Here is a 17,084-nt window from a genome sequence, read left to right as displayed (position 1 = left end):
AGGACAAATGAGAGGAAACAGGAGTATGTGCAGCTTTGCAGAGCAGCACTGTGCTCTCCTCAACCAGGACAGTGCTGGAGCCACAAGAGAGGAGAGTCTTCTCTGATGCCCTCCACTTCCACCACCCCGTACCAAAGACTCTTGCCAACAGGCAGCAAATGAGCTCACCATTCAGGGGAAAGAAAAATGCATTTATGGCCAGTGGCTGCTGAAAAATTCCAATCTGGTTTGCTGCTACAGGATCGTCCATTGTCCATATACATGCGCTTCTCTTGAGACGTGAATTTCCAAACTGGAGACATTGCTAAGTGCAACTTCTTGTCCTAGAAGACATATTCTAAAGAGAAATATTCCATTGCAGAAAGCATGTATCCTAATGGACATTAAAGGGGTAAATACTATACCCTTTCAAGTGGGAGGGAAAGGAAAAAAAAAGCATTTTTGGAAGACAAATCCAAACCAAAAAAGTGGGATTATAAGAATATTTATTATCTTTATTACAGCTTCCATGATCTACTGCATTCTTAATATATATGAAATGGGTTTGTATTACTTGCAATAACTTCTGGCATATATTTCTTTCACCTTAAATCATTCATTTTTGTTTTATAAATCAGCAGTCTGGGAAATAAATGCAAATATGTTTATAAGAAATGTGGTGCTTGAAGACCACTGGCAAGTCTGCAGTTTGTGTTGACTACATATGAGTTAGGAGGATAAAGGTCCCACAAATCATACTTACAGACTGCACAAAGAACCTGTCATGCAAGCTCCTGTGATGATAGAAAGGCATGAGAAACAGCTATCATTATCAAATTGCTCTAAAATATTGGAAGTATTTATCCATTTTCATAATTTAAGAGTAACATTATCCTAATCAACAAAATATGTTGTAACTAAGTAATAATAGTAAGCAGTAACTAAGAGGATTAGTTCTAAGCAATATTTCATGCTGAAGTTACCAACAATGAAATTTACTGTTTAATGCAATTTACCATTTAATTTAGGAAGAGGGCTAGATATGATTTTATTACTAAGCTCTCAACACTGTATCCTTTAAGTTATTTTGAACCTGAGTAGTTGAAACCTATGCTGTACGTAACTTTTTAAATATAGATGGATGTCTTATTCTTGGAATGAGTGGGGCTGTTTCTGCATTTACTTTTGTAACTTTCTCCACTAACTGTGCCCCACTAGAACACTAGTGTGCTAAATATAGAGCGTCTGAATATATACAGGGAGTTAAATTGCGCACTGGCTCAGAAAGTACAATTTTCAAGGATTATATTCATGGCATATGTAATACTGGTTTTGTAGAAGACTTGCAATTTAGTAACCTAAATTTAATATTAAATTTAGAAGCAAACTTCGTTATTAAATTTTTTTTTAATTGAAAAATAAAAGGGTTTTTGTTGTGGAAACCACTACTTTTGAAAAGCTGAATGTGAGCTTTTGTTTTTTCACCTTCATTTTCCTTAGAAAATTTAGGATTTCAGCCATGTTGTTAAGTGTTAGCTACTTTTGTTAAGGATGGGTACCTACTACCTATGAACTACTGTCTACAAACCACAAAGAAAAAATAAAAGATAATATCTTTAGAATGTATTATATCTAAGCAATCTGATTTTGTCATACTAAAGTATGGCCTAAAGACCTATTAAGAGTTGTGGAAAATACTGGAAAACAAATCTCACCAAGAAGGACTGTCCAAGTTGGCAACCAGAAAAAAACTGCAAACCTTTGGAGCAGGAGCACTGAGGAAGCTTGGTATATTGCCCATATTAAAAAAGTAAAGGCACAGAGTTCTTGTACTAAGGCTTTGTTTAAATAATACAGCTAAATAGGAAGTGAGTCAAAGGAATGGCCAAACCAGTGACCAAAAGCTGAACTTTTTCATTGATTTGAAAATACACAGTAATTTTTATATCTTTGCATATGCTGTGAAACTTGTAAATCTGTACATTCTTTGCATTTATAACTAAATTCACTCCAAATTCCAGACAATAATGAAATTAAATCAGTTGAAACTGTGCCTATTCCCCTCCCTCAAAGAAGAGTAACTTTGGAGAAAGAGATCAGAAAAAACTACCTCTTCTATCCTGGCATATTGACGGGCAATACAGCATACACAGGGACACCTATTGACAAAGATTTATACCAATGTAATACTACTGAAAATGCTTTCTAATACCATATATATGCATTTATCAACTGCAATTTTTGAACCTTATTGTGATGCAATGATCAATTAATCACACTTTTTGTGAATGTGGAATCTTATTGTGTATGCTCAGACTTGCAGTGTAGTCCATGTTATTTGTGCTTCTGGGATCTCAGTTGTGACCAGACTTAGAGGGTAACTACACTATGTGTGCATCTGGCAGCTTACTAGATTTATAATGCCGAATTGGTTATTCTAAAGTATTATCTGTAAGGTATTCCTGGGGATGTGGACATACAGATAATACATTGACTAGGAAGATGGAGGCCTAGATGCCTGTTGGTCTGCTGTATCTGCAGATAACCTGGAAAGTAAGGGTTTCTCCCTTTCCTAAATTATTATGTGGCAGAATTCATCCCCCACCATTCTGTCAATGATAAATAGTTCAGCTAGCAAGTCAAGTTTAATTGGATTTTTATTTTTATTTATGTCAAAACAGTTAAATCACCTTGCTGCCAAATCAATAGCTGTCAATTTTTTATGTCAATTTCCTTGAAAAAGCCTCAAATTAAAATTCCATGTGTAATAGACATGTTGAGTAAACAGTGTTAACCACTTCACAGATCCATTATGTTAATATATTGCTCTTTCTGCATTATCAGACAGAATGAAGTGAACTGAGAAGTTTTTCATATATTAACTGTAAATTACACTTAGCTCAGCTAATAAAATTTTATTGTCACAGAACTGCTTTCCAATTCATGTGCATTTGGGAGATTGAAATGTAAATTATTGTAAGCTACCTCTGTCTCGTTACAGATGTCTGAACAAATGAAATTTACATGATTGAAAAAAATGAAAGTATTCTCTGTGGATACCAGAAGCTATCACTTTCCCCACCATACTAATAGCATTTCAGAAGTAGAAAAAGAGAGAGAAAAGCAGCCCTTAATCTTCTTTGCAGGCTGTGCAATTCCACTTCAATTTATGAAGGTTCCTCAGCAATTAATATTCCTCTGATTTGTTTCCATGTTGGTTACGGAAGTTAATCAGTACTCTGCTCTTCTTTAAAGTCATAATTATAGTGCTAAAAAGATAGTTAAAAAGATGATACTGCTCTTCTGGTAAGGGGTTAAGACAAATTTGTATTTGTTCTTCCACTGTTTTATTCTAGGCATGGTACTGGTGAAGTCAGCATGATCACGTACCAATATGAGCCTTACTTTTGAAAAGAGTGGAGATTGTTTTTGTAGGGAACACTTTAGAAAGAGTCCCACACATATTAGGACATTTCTAGTTACTGGATAGTAATTATGATAGTGAACTTCAATATAGTCCTTTGGCAAATACTGTCACAAGGAATGGATGATATATTTTGTAATCAAACAAATTAAAGAAATTCGTAAAGAAACAAGTTCACTGTAATGGACAAATCTTTCTAATTATAAAGATCTTACGCCATGCATACACGCAAGCTATCTTGTTCCTGACTCTGTTGACACTGTTTCTTCATGACTAGTATTCCTTACTGGGCTTTTCAAGTAAAAAGTGATAGAGATATTAATTTACCAGGGATGCTGCTGTAATGAGAATATTGTACACGCTCAACCCATTTCTTACCTGTAAAGTAGATTTTTTTTCTAATAATGAGAATATTGAGCCAACTGGGCAATTTGCAGTAAGTCAAAATACCTAGCCTCTGTAACCCTTTATGTCACAGTTTCTAGTATTTACACTCTGAGACCTCAGGCTGCAGTCTTAAACCCTGTGAAAGGTGTATAGGCTGTGCATCTAGGACAACTAGGTAGCCAGAAAAAAACAATTAACTAAGAGAAAAGTTACCAGTAACTAACTTATTCAGGTTAAAGTTAGCTACAGCAAACTCAATGGGTAATGCTGAGGATAGAAGAGTGTCTTAAATCCTTTTCTAGAGCGTGGTAGTACCCATCTGTGAAACAGCATTACATTTTCTGTCAAAAATAGATTGTAAATTAAATCTCCAAAAAAGAAAGTGCCACATGTTCTGAGCTTGGTTTATTTATCCAGCTATAAAGCAAAAAGTCTGATTCAGTGATCCAGAGCTGAACAAACAGCACAGAACAGGCCTAAATTTGGGACTTGTTTATGAATTTTATTATGAAAATATGTTATAACTAAACTGTTATAATAACTCAAAGATCCAGTGGAAAACAATATCTATGTGAGTACAGGAAACACCAAAGACTAAGCTTCTCAAGTGTTCCAAATGAATACTTCTCAGTGAATATCAGTAAGAAACAAATGAGTTCTTCCAGCACAAAAGTTTGGTGTCTCAAAACTCTTTGGTGAATCACAGTTCTGCATTTACATGCTCCACAGACAGTGTAAATTCTGCTGCCTTAGCCTTTTTTTGGCTCTCATAGTGAAGATATTGACAACATGTTTAATATGTACAACATAAAACACAATTTCTTATATTGCCGCCCGGGGGCTATGTACAAATCACAAATGAAATGGCACTACTGTGGAACTGCCTTGAGCTGTTTTATTTTCCAGCATCAGTCTCATTACATGGTTATGACAATGGGAAGATGCCATCAGCTCACATCCTAGGCAGCAGACCAAGAACTTAATGTTACAACTTACTGTAAAAGTTTTTTGACCAATCACACAAAGCAAAAGCACATTGACAGTAGTTCTATCCAATCACTGTAAGCACACGTACCTTTGGTTAAAACAATGCTTGCTTATTTCAAATACAACACCTGCTTGTAAGCCTTAAAACACAATGCACAGAGCTCCATTATTAAGCTTAGAACTTCCTAATATCTTGCTAGATAAACTTTCCTGTAGCTTAGGGAGTTATTCTAGACAAGCGGTAATACACAGACCATTCTTCTATTTGTCCTTACTTTTCTACTTTTTACATAATTTTTCTGCTGACCAATCTCATGGCTACTGCTTAGCTCTAATTACAGTTCTGCTGTCTCTGAGGCCTGTCTTTTGCAGCTTTCCCAAAACTCTCTGATTGTATGGATTCCCACATTCTTATACCAATGGAAAACCTCTCTAAGAACATATGACAGGATAAATCCCAGACTACTTGGTGCTACTACTGAATAAGGAGAAGGGCTATGTGACCTTCATGATTTCCCTTAAATGTGCTCAATATTTAAAGTAATTTTTAAGAATCCTCATTGTTACATATTGGTTTGCAGATGGCATGCAGAGAAGTGTTTGATCTTTATATTTGTTGACTAAAAAACACCTGGCATTCTTTCCGTCTCCTGTTTGGCTGAAGAAGTCAGGAGTCGGTTCATCTACTCAGATTGCATTAAAAAAAATAGAAAAAGATTGTATTTCCAATGAAATGTAATACTAAAATTTCCCTTCCTGATATAGTCTCAAATTAATTTCTCCTATGAATCTCTGGTTCTAGGCAGTCTCAAATATATTAATGAGATTATTCCTCATAGCTGAATGCAGAGTAGGGTACAGTATCTTTATGCCCATAAGTTAACTAGACTGTATTGTAAATACACCTTAAAAAATGTTGAAATGAAATTATTTAGCAGTAAACAATGCAGATCCCTAATTCACAATCTAGTAAATGCTTTTTTTTTTCCAGTAGATTTCATTGTATATTGAAATTTGATAATGGAATTCTAGTTTGCCTGACAATAATACCATTTTTCCAATATGCCTAAGGGGTTTTTTATTATTCTCCACAAAATTTCAGTTTTTTATGCATGTTTGTGGAGAAATCTGATAGTCTGTTTTGTGTCTGTGTTTTGTCCCAGAGGAAAAATAGAACTAGATACTTTTTATTTATAACAGATATAATAATTATAAATACATCTTGACTCTCTGAATAACATGGAAGCTACTTTGAAAAGATATGAGCTGCAGCAGTATATGACTAACTTGCAAGTTACATTTTGTCCCAGATAAGAATTGCTTTGTAAATTACTGTCAGCTCTTAGCGGAGACTTCCTTAGAGAATAACTGCTTATACACTCCTGTGCTCACAAAACCAACTTCACATTTAGATGCAATGAAGAAGACCCCAAGACCCTGACTGAACTGGTATTACAACCTGGAGCCAGAGATGGCACTTTAACCCCTGGTCTCTTCTTCACAGTCCATGTATTACTTCTCTTGCACTGCTTCCTATCCTGAACAAGGTTTCCTGACAAAGAAATAACTGCTAAGGTATGTACCATGTATTTCTTATCAAATACCTTGTGAAAGATTTCATAATTTTCAGAAAAAGGCATTTTATCTGTGTAATAAAATAAAAATTATATGAGAGACTACTTAAAATGAAATTTTAAAAAATCTTGAAAAGTTTAACAAATTGTAATAGTAAAAACAGTTTATTGGCTGTCTACTATGCTATATTTATTATAAAATAAACTAAGAGTAACCTTCTATGACCCAAGGGGTATGAAAATCTACATGTTCTTCAATTTAATTTAAGCATAGTAGCTATACTAATACAGAAAATAATTTCTCATTACTGTGTTTAGAAGATCCTTGAAATTCATACAGATTTTTTAAATTTTTTAATATTTTAAAGCAAAATTATTTTGGTACATCAAAAATTATTTTTCCACCTTTCCTTCTCCCTTCTTTTTTCTTTTCTCTAGTTTACCATTTAATGTTTTACTTAAGATTATATCCCTCCCTTTACTGTTTTGCCTCTAAAATATGCTCACAGTCACCTTATGTTTTTGGAAAAAAATAAGAATCAGAAAAAATGCACCACATATTTCTACTAAGAATATATTCAGATTCTAGAACAGGTCAAAGATGGACAATTTCATTAGTCAATTGGCTCAGCTGCTGTTGGCCTTTCTTTAAAGTAGCTGTGATTTTGCCTTTACACCCGTCTAAATTTTCCTTAAAAACCACTAACCTGGTTCATGTTGAGAACAGACAGAGCAAGACAATCCTTTAGAGCCAATTGAAGCCATGGTGAAATATGGACACAAAATTTATCTTTACACAAAACATTTGTATTAAAACATAAATAGTTGAAAAACACTGAGAGCATGTTACATATATGTAATATGCTAAGAGCATATTACATCAATAATATGTGGAGAATGCTGTGGGCTCACTGTCAAATTCTACATCAAATTTTCAGAGACACAGAGATTGTAAGCTTGTAGCAGGGCATCTCACCCCTTACAAGAACTTAATTGTTGCTTGTTGACCTGCAAGAGAGCTCAAATGTGACAAGCCATCTTATAGTGAGTTATTCTGGTGCCATGGGGCTAGTAATTCTCTGGCATCTCCAAGCTGCCAAAACCATCCTACTTTAGAAGTGAGATTTAGCAAGATAAGCTGGATTTTTGACTGACAGCCATTTACTTTAAAACGATAAAAGCCACAGCAAACTTTCACAGAGTAGAAATCTTCTATGCATTCTCCTGGAAATGTGTGGAGCTCCTCCCACAAGTAGGGTCACCTGCATCACAGGTACTTGCAGGGTTTCACTGAAGGAATCTGTGTCCATTATCATTGTTTCTGTGGTAAGCTACATTTGACTCCTAATCAATCCTATTCCTTTTGCTAGCTTTAATATAGGTACCTTGATATCATGCAGTGTTTTATGTTATTCTGTAATCTAATAGTAGTTCTTTTTAATTTTGTACTACATAGTTTTATGTAGTAAGTAGTTCTGATTAGGATCTTGTATCTGTTATCTTCTCTCTATTTAATAAATAATTAATTCCTATAAATCTGACTTGCCATCACTAGAACTTGCAGGAGAAAGTGATTTAAATACATCTCTACAACTTCCTTAAATTTAAACTGTTGCCAAAATCTGAGGCTAAGCAAGGTTTCACCTTCTTTTATATCCCTTTCTGAGCAGGAGTTTAAATATACAGAGGAGTTCTTTCTCCCTCTCAGACTTGGTGCCAGGGCTTTTTAGTAAACTTTGTCTGAAGCTTCCACTCTCCCTGCAAAAAAACCTTGAATTTCCATCCTATTATACTTCATAAAATCACCTATCATTTATAAGGTAAATCCAAGAGAGTTATTAAATGTTTCCAAGGCAGAATAATAACGTGTTTGCCATAGAATTAGTTAATTTCATGCTACTTTAATTGATACAAACATGATGCCAAAAATAACAACCCATTAGACTTCATGCTTCCAAATGAGGAAGCTCTCCCATAAATTCTATAGGGTGGGATGAAAACCTTTTCTGTAGGAGTTAGGAAGTTATTAAAACCTTAAGCCTACTCACCATAGGAAATTATCCACACACTATTTGATCCTAAAGATCACTGGCATTGCATGGGAGTATATCAAGAGAAACCCTTCTTCACCCTGAAGGGATCTAGTGACTATAGTTGCAAAAATCAATTTTATAGTATGAATAAAGTATACATTGGGAATGTTTGGCACATTCTAAGAAAAACACTCAGCAGCTGACTTCAGGAAATCTTTAACTGAAAAGTTACTCTAAATGCCTCAGAGCAATTAAAGGCAACTTGAAGATATGTAGTAAGAAAACATAGAGGACTGTGTTGATACAATCCATTTCAACATTAGCACAAAACTGGACATTGCTACTCTTTGTGCCAACAGAACATCAAGGTACTAGTGGTGATAAAGGGTTTGGTAGTCCTTGTGGGACAGGGAACAACCCCACAAATCCTCCCCCTATTTTGCAGTGTCTCATTGTTGCCATGAGACAGAGTCCTTTGAACAGGCAGTTCAATTGCTGCAGGGCAAGTTTTTTCTACCTGCAGGGTACAGGCTACTAGGGCACTCTACCAGCTGGGACAACAGCCCACACTCCCCAGAGTAAAGTCCTGCTCGCATCCTGTGGTTTATCATGCTTACTTTGATGTCTAGATGAGGCAGAATCCAGTCTTACTAAGGATGTCATTGCACTTGCTTCTTGGTCTTTGGTTCATTTGTGGCTTTCAAGTGAACAGTAAGTACGTAAACCTGCAATTTCTATGAGGCATTTTGAAGCAGAACATGCATTTTTAGGAAATGCTTCACGGATCTTGGCAGTGATATACAGCAATGATATACATAGCTGCATGAGCTAAAAACACAGATGTAAAATGATATCAAGGCTGTGAAAAAAACTTAGAGTGAACTTTTTGTTTTGTTTAGGTTTGCTTTGCTTTGCTTAAAACAATAGGCTGAAAAAAACACTTGGTCTTTCCAGGAGTTGTAAGACTCCTCTGCATACATTTTATTGAAGTCCTATCAAACTTAAGTCCTATAAAAACCTAAATTTACTTTTACAAGTTCATTATTATCTCAGGGTTTGGATGCCCATCAATGTATCTGAAAGTTCAAATAGCATAAGGTGAAAGCTGGGTTGCTATTTTTGCTCTAATGGTTCATTAAAGCTATGTTCAAACAGTGGGACCTGCTTCCTGGCTCCCCTTAACAATGTCTTGGACAGTTGGTGCTTCCTCATGCTGAGAAAATATCTTGCAACAGGTACCACCAGGTGCAGGAAATCTGTAGGACCAGTCAGGGTGGTTATCCTGGAGAGCAGGCACAACAGCCCACACTTCCCTGAGTGAAGTCCTGCTCTCACCATACTGGGAGACAGAAATTTAAAAAAACTCTTCAACTATACTGGGGGACAGAAATTAAATAAATTTAAAAAGTTAAATTGTTTTATCTGTACCTCTATCTTGTATGTAGCAGGGGAAGTGTTAGCACAGAACAAATATTTCTGTTCAACAAGATAAATCCTGTCATTTTAATGAACCCTTCTACAGAGACAAAATAAGATACGAGATAACTCCTGTTTGTTCATTATGTTAATTAAAAAAGAGCACCTCTGACCTTGTGAAAACAAAGCTGATTAAAGCAAATGCAGTAAGTCAACTTGGAATTGTGAAATACAAATCATACAGAGCACATAGTGGACATTAAGTCAAAGTTGAACAGTCTTTTTAGAAAGAAGTGAATTTGGCTTTGGGCTTGCCTGTGACTTTTCCTGACTCTTATGTATTAAATACATAAAGGGTATGGAAATTCAAGAAGTGGGAATTCACTGAACAAGCACAAAAAAAAATCACTGCTCTATTAAAGTAAGCAGAGTGGAAAACCTTGCTCCACAAAAAAAGTATTTTAACTGATTTGTTCTCTTTGCAGGTATTTTTTTCCACCTAAACTATGACAAAAAACCATTTTACTTGAATGGGAATGGAGAAAGCAAGTTTTTTTAAAATTATCTGATCATGGCTATCTTTAGGGAAACCAATTTTTTTTCTGCAGAATTTTGCCAGCTCCATAGCATTATGAATTTCTGGGAATTTCCTTTTCTTTTACTTTTATACTACTTCTGAAGATGCAGGGGTTTTTTTTGGAAAGATTGGATACTGAACACCTCTTTGTTTTGCAGGTTAATTGAACTAGTTGTCTACAGCTGAAATTATTTCACAATACCTGTGAGTTTTATATTCTGCTTCTGACATACTGGATTTTTATTAGATTAATTATGATGTATCACATGAAAATATGGAAACACATGACACACGAAAAAATGACAGAGCTATCTTCCTCAAACTGGGAATACAGACCCATGTGTTGAACAACAAAATTGTGCTGTAATTGTAGCTATATCACTATCATCTGTTTTAGAGTACTTTAACCACCACCAGGCAGTGTTGGACTAAGTTAAGTCTGTTTATGCCTTGATTCAGTTTGAGGATAGAGCTTAGGTCCAGAAAATAACATTACATTTATATCCCTATCTGGCTGTGGACATGAGTAAAGAAATCACACTGATTTTGTCAGCTTTGACAACAGTATTTTATTCTGTTGACTATAGAGCTTTGTTGATCTTCCTGTAGTAGCTTGTAGGGATAAAGTTCTCTTTTTCCCTTTTGAAGTGCGTAAGACTGGCAATTAAGTTCCCACATCAACAATTCTACACAAAAGATTGCAGGGTGTGTAACCTTTTTTTATTTAATATTCCCATAATATATGGATATATAAAATTGATAAAGCGTTCATACTGTCTTTGATCTTTAACCAGAATTTGGTAACATTTGGTGGAAGCAGACAAAGCAGACAAGAGGACAAGTCCTGCAATAGGACAGTAATTTTCAGTATACATATTTATATATGTATATATAAATATACATATATAAATATTTAAGCTGAAAAGATATACATCTATATATAAATATTTATTTTTATCTAAATATGTATAAATATTTAGAGATAAATATTTATATATATTTAGATAATATAAGATATATCAATGATGCTATCATTACATATTATGTCCACTATATGTACATCCACTTTCAGAATCCTGGTCATATTACATACAGTAGCATGTTTTTTTTCTCTGGTCATTCCTTCCCTAACTCAGGTTTCATAGGTTTCATAGGCAGTTTTAAGTTTATTAAAGAAAAACAACAATATCTACCAAAACAAAAACAAAACCAAAGAAACTCCACCAAAAACCCAACCAAACCAACAAAACCTCAAACAAACAAAATAACAAACAAAACCACCAAACGCAAAGAAATGAACAATCAAACAAACTCAAACCCCCAAAACCACAAAACAAACAAAAAAAAACAAATCTTCCCCCACCTTCACATAAGCAGTAACTGAATATGGAATTATTAATAACCCTGCCTTTAGTGATTATCACACCTGCAGCTCCAGTGTGGTAAAATGGTTGGAAAAAGAGAAGTTTACTTCTGACTCTGTATCTAGAAATTTCAAGGAAGAAAAGCAAACTGTTCTATTGGCATTGTTCTATGCCAGCCTAGTGTAGTCAGTACACAAGGCTGGCATAGAAGCAGAACCTCAAAAGCACTTCAAGATGAGGAGATAAGGCTTTGTAAAATGAACTGGTGTGCTAACATGGAAGTAATATTTACATTTCTTAAGACTTCATCTTTAAGATTATATCCTAGTGCTTATATTTAATTTTGAATTTCTTAAAGTATTTCTAAAATAATGATGAGGAATTGGTCACGGGAAAATGAAGATTAAAACCTCCCCTTTTTACATAAAATGAATAAAAGTCAAGAATTCATTGACTCATGATAAAATTGTTCCTATATTTTCATTGCTACATCAATGCTGTTTTGACTTGTGGATATTTGCCTGTTACAAGTATGTACGAATATATGTAGCTGGCATCTCCCAATACACAGAATTGATCCCATGTTAAATATGGTATTTTAACCATGTTAAAACCCTCAAGCATATTTCTGACAAAAATATTCCATTAAAATAAAAAGCTTTTTGAAAGTGAAGGTTGACTGCATATGTACATAAATTCCAGAAGCAGTTTGAGAAAAATGTGGGGTTTTGATTTTTTGACCTTCCTGATGTAACTAACACCTGAAAAGAGCAGCCAGTTGATGAAGATGGAAAAATCTTTTCTCTCCTGTTCAAGTTAAAGTGTCATACACTGTCACAGTTTTTCCTGTGTAAGAAAGATGAATGAAAGTTGAAAACATCAATGGGACATGAGAGAGAATTTAATTTTGTTTTGATTTGATTTTATTCCCCCTATCTCCGTCCAAAAAAAAGCCCAAAACCAAAAAATTGCCAAATAAAAAAGCAAAATCCACACCCAACCCAAATCCCATTACAAAATATATTTGAAATATAAAAATTCCCAAGAAATTTTATCTTCAGGTCCAGAGAGCAGCCATAGAAATATAATATACTTATTAAAAATGGAGGACCAGCATAATTTTGTATAGGACATTTTATATAACCAATCCTCTAAACCTCTGTTACATTTTAGATTGTTGATATACCTGACATATATAAATAAACCCTATTTCTAGGTCTATAATAAGCAATTTGTTTTTTGAACAGCATATTGTTTTGTGACAGATAATGGCCATTGCTATTTTTCTGTAGCGTTCACCAGTAGATCTGCAGAAAATTCAGTACATAGTGAATTTTCTAAAAAAAAGATTTTCAGAGGAAGTTAAAGATTTGCAAATAATTTGGGCAAAATATAAGGAAACCATGTCAAACACTGAGCTATATAATTTGAACATTTCTAAACAAAGTGTTTTCCATTTTGGAGAGGTTGATATATTTCCTCTTGAAATTTTAAAGTGGAGCTTTTGGTTTTATAACTTCATTGCATTTCATTACTTATAAAGCAACATAATTTAAAGAAGATAATGTTAAAAACTTGGAATGCCATTTAGATTAAAAGGAACACATTAGGATTATTTGAAACAACATATATTACTTTTCAATTTAAACGCAGACATCAGATAGATTAGGTTTTCTGTGTGCTGAGTCCATTTTTTCCCTGTTCCTTATATTTGAATAAGAAAATGTTAACTACTTTGAAAATCCTTATCAAGGACAGACTCATCATCACTGCACTCCAGAAACAAATAAAACAATTAAAGCAATGCCACTCACTGTGGAAAAGGTAAGAAATAGTGGGAACAATCAGAGTAAAGAAGTGCGTTCATTATTTGCGTTGTTTTTTATTAGATTATGAATAATGTATAAGTTGGAATTCATAAGGACCTGTCATCAAAAACTTTGTGTAATAACACCGGGAAGGAACTCAGCAATCTCCATAGCAGAAGGAGAGAAGTTGACCTCTTATGTTTGTTCCAGTAACCAGTTATCAAAAATTTCATTTCTTATCAGATTAAAAAAAAAAAAAAAAAAAAAAAAAAACTTTTGTCTTTTCAGTGGGAAGGGAAATTCCAGCACAGTGAAGAAAGACCTGCCTATATCAGAAGGTGTTTTGAGTAAGTGGCAATATGGTGATGGTTGGGGCAGTACATGAAGACCCCGAAGAACGTATATGCCTGCTGTGGACAGGCCAGCAAACAACCAGTGAAGAGGACAAGCAAACACTGCTGACAAGAGGGGAAAAAAATGACTGTTGTAAAACAATGGGCTGAGAATGGAGCACAAAGGCAAAGCCCTGGACCAGTCCAGAAAGTAATCACTTGCACAGCAATAGAAAGAAAAACAGGTACATAAACTCACAGGAAGACTATATGCGAGAGCAGCATACTGCAAATACTGAAGAAAATTTGCAGCCCAGAAAGAAAAAAACCCAAACCAAACCGTAATTTCAGCAATTTTCTTCTAACATTTTGAAACCTTGAGAGAGCAGAATTTTTGTCATGTGATGTTCATGAGACCCATGACAGAAACATGCCAGAAGAAAAAAAGGTTTGCCCTGAAACATTAATACTTCTAATAAAAAGCAAAGTTTCTTTGAATCCAATTTGGAAAAATACTGAGTTATCATATGAAAAAGTTCTCCTGTGTTTGGAATTTACATGCCACTCCCTATTAGTGCTATGGCAAGCATATCACTAATCAACTCTCAATCTCTTTCAACCTGAGCTAATGTCTCTTTGTCACAGTTATTTGGCCTATTAAATTCAGGGGCATAGACAAGTACATGCAGATGGAATATCTGAGATTTTGTTGGTTCTGGGGTTTGGGGGAAAGTGGTTGGTTCTGCTAGATTTTGACTAAAATTTTCAAAGAAGGAGAAGAAAGGAGGAATCCAATCAGTAGATATCTTTTAATATATTTATTGAATGCTTTTATACTTTAAAAAGTTGCATGTAGGTACAGTCATATTCTGAAATGGAAGCTAAACAAAGTTTACTGCTGGATTTAGGTGTTCCCATTGGGCATGGATAATTTTTTTTCTTTGTTTTGCTCTTCACTCTGCATTCAGATTACTCAGGATTTTACTTTTTTAATAAAAGAAAAAACAATGCCCTTATTTTTGTGAAATGAAACATTGTGAGAGTAAATGAATGTGAATTTAATGTAAACCCAGGCAGAAATCTGCAGATGGATTTATTCACTGAAGTGGGCGCTGCCTTACCATTCTTTGAAGAGTCAGTTGTGAAGTTGCTTGATGATTTTTTTGAACATTCCACTCTACTTCCTGGTTATAAAGAGACAAAATTACAAAGGAAAAAACAGAACTGCACTCAGAAAAGCAGTCAATGTCAGTAAAAAACAATAGAAGACAGAGAAAGAGACACAAAACAAAGTCTGCTGGATCAAATTATAGAACATGCTGAATTGAATGAACCCAAAGCACCCAAAAAAGTCATTGAATCCAACTTCTGGCCCTGCATGGCATCTCCCCAAGAGTCACACCATGTGTATGAGAGATTCCAAACAATTCTTGAACTCTGTCAGGCTTGGTGCTGTGGCCACTGCCCTGGGGAGCCTGTTCCAGTGCCCAAACACCCTATGGGTGAAAACTCTTTCCTACCATCCAATGTAAACCTCCCCTGACACAGGTTCTTCCCTTGAGTCCTGTCACTGGTCACCACAGAGCAGAGATCAGTGTCTGTGCCTCCTCTTCCCCTCACAAGGAAGTTGCAGACTGTGATGAGGTCTCTCCTCAGTCTCCTCTTCTCCAGGCTGAATAGACCAAGTGACCTCAGCAGGCACTCTTCATATAGTTTCCCTTCCAGAACCTTCACCATCCTCATGTCCATCCTTTGGCCACTCTCTAATAGCTTAATGTCTTAATTGTGGAATCTAAAACTGCCCCCAGCACTTGAGGTGAGGCCACCCCACTGCAGAGGAGAGCAGGATTGATGTCCCCCTGGATGTGATTGGCCCTCCAGGCTGCCAGGGCACTGTGAATCTGCTCAGGAGAAAGTTATGCAATATTGAACATATATAATTTTCTATAACTCTACATAATATAAAACCCTTTCCACAAAATATGTTTGATGTCCTGGGTTAGTCGAAGGAAGGTAGTTGAAGCAAGTTGAAGGAAATTTAGAAAACTCCAGGAGGCACCTTCAGCTACCCTGACTTGAGTGAATTTGTTCTGAAGTCTTCAGTAGTATGCCAAAAAGCCAGAGCCTTGGTCAGACAGCTGAAAATGGTATTTTGATTTTTACTGTCACTTTCTCAAGTATAGTGCTGGAGCTTCTCTCCCACTACATCCTTTGAAACCCGCCCTTTTGGAGAAGCCAGTGATGCCTATCTGCTATCCACTGTGGCTTTGAGTTTTTTTGCTTTGCCAGCACAGCAGAGGCAAAGAATCATTGTCCATCGCTCTAGTCTGTTTTAGTACACAGGCAAGGTTTTCTATTGTAAAGGTAAATCAGACAGAACATATTGTGAATCACGGCAGAAGTTTACTCTGGATGTTGTGTGTGCTCTATGTTAGTATTTGTACTGAAAATGGCAAGTGATATTTCAGTTCTGTTTTGCTAAAACCAACTATTTTATTATGCATCAATGTGTATGCTATCCTCTACAGCTAAAAGAAGCTGAAGGAGGGGCTTGGTCTCTGTCTTTGTGATCTTATGATCCGCACTTGGTGACCAGCAGTGCTGGTCATATTCTGTTGTATAATGAGAGTGACAGTAAGTGAATTCTCTCTTAGTAAGAGAAAGAAAAAAAAAAAAAGAAAAATCTCTCTATTCAGAATGTTCCTACCCAACTTCTGTCACTACATTGCAGTTCACCTAGTTTCAGTATTTAAATGTTTAAATCAAAGTCGCATAAGGGGATTTTCAGACTTGACATTAGGAAACATGTCTTTATTGAGAGGGTTGTCAAACACTGGATCAAGCCTTGTCAGTTGCTTGTTTAAGAAGCATTTTGACAATGTCCTTAGTAACACGCTTTAACTTTATTTATCCCTAACATAGTCACTAAATTATCATACTCCTCTCCTCTCCTCTCCTCTCCTCTCCTCTCCTCTCCTCTCCTCTCCTCTCCTCTCCTCTCCTCTCCTCTCCTCTCCTCTCCTCTCCTCTCCTCTCCTCTCCTCTCCTCTCCTCTCCTCTCCTCTCCTCTCCTCTCCTCTCCTCTCCTCTCCTCTCCTCTCCTCTCCTCTCCTCTCCTCTCCTCTCCTCTCCTCTCCTCTCCTCTCCTCTCCTCTCCTCTCCTCCTATTAAATTTTTTTTCACAACATTTTCTCTGAGTGGCC

This window comes from Molothrus ater (assembly GCF_012460135.2).
Source record: "Molothrus ater isolate BHLD 08-10-18 breed brown headed cowbird chromosome Z unlocalized genomic scaffold, BPBGC_Mater_1.1 matZ_random_MA35, whole genome shotgun sequence".
Classification (NCBI taxonomy): domain Eukaryota; kingdom Metazoa; phylum Chordata; class Aves; order Passeriformes; family Icteridae; genus Molothrus; species Molothrus ater.
The sequence above is the reverse complement of the archived record's forward strand: the minus strand, read 5'-3'. Positions refer to the sequence as shown.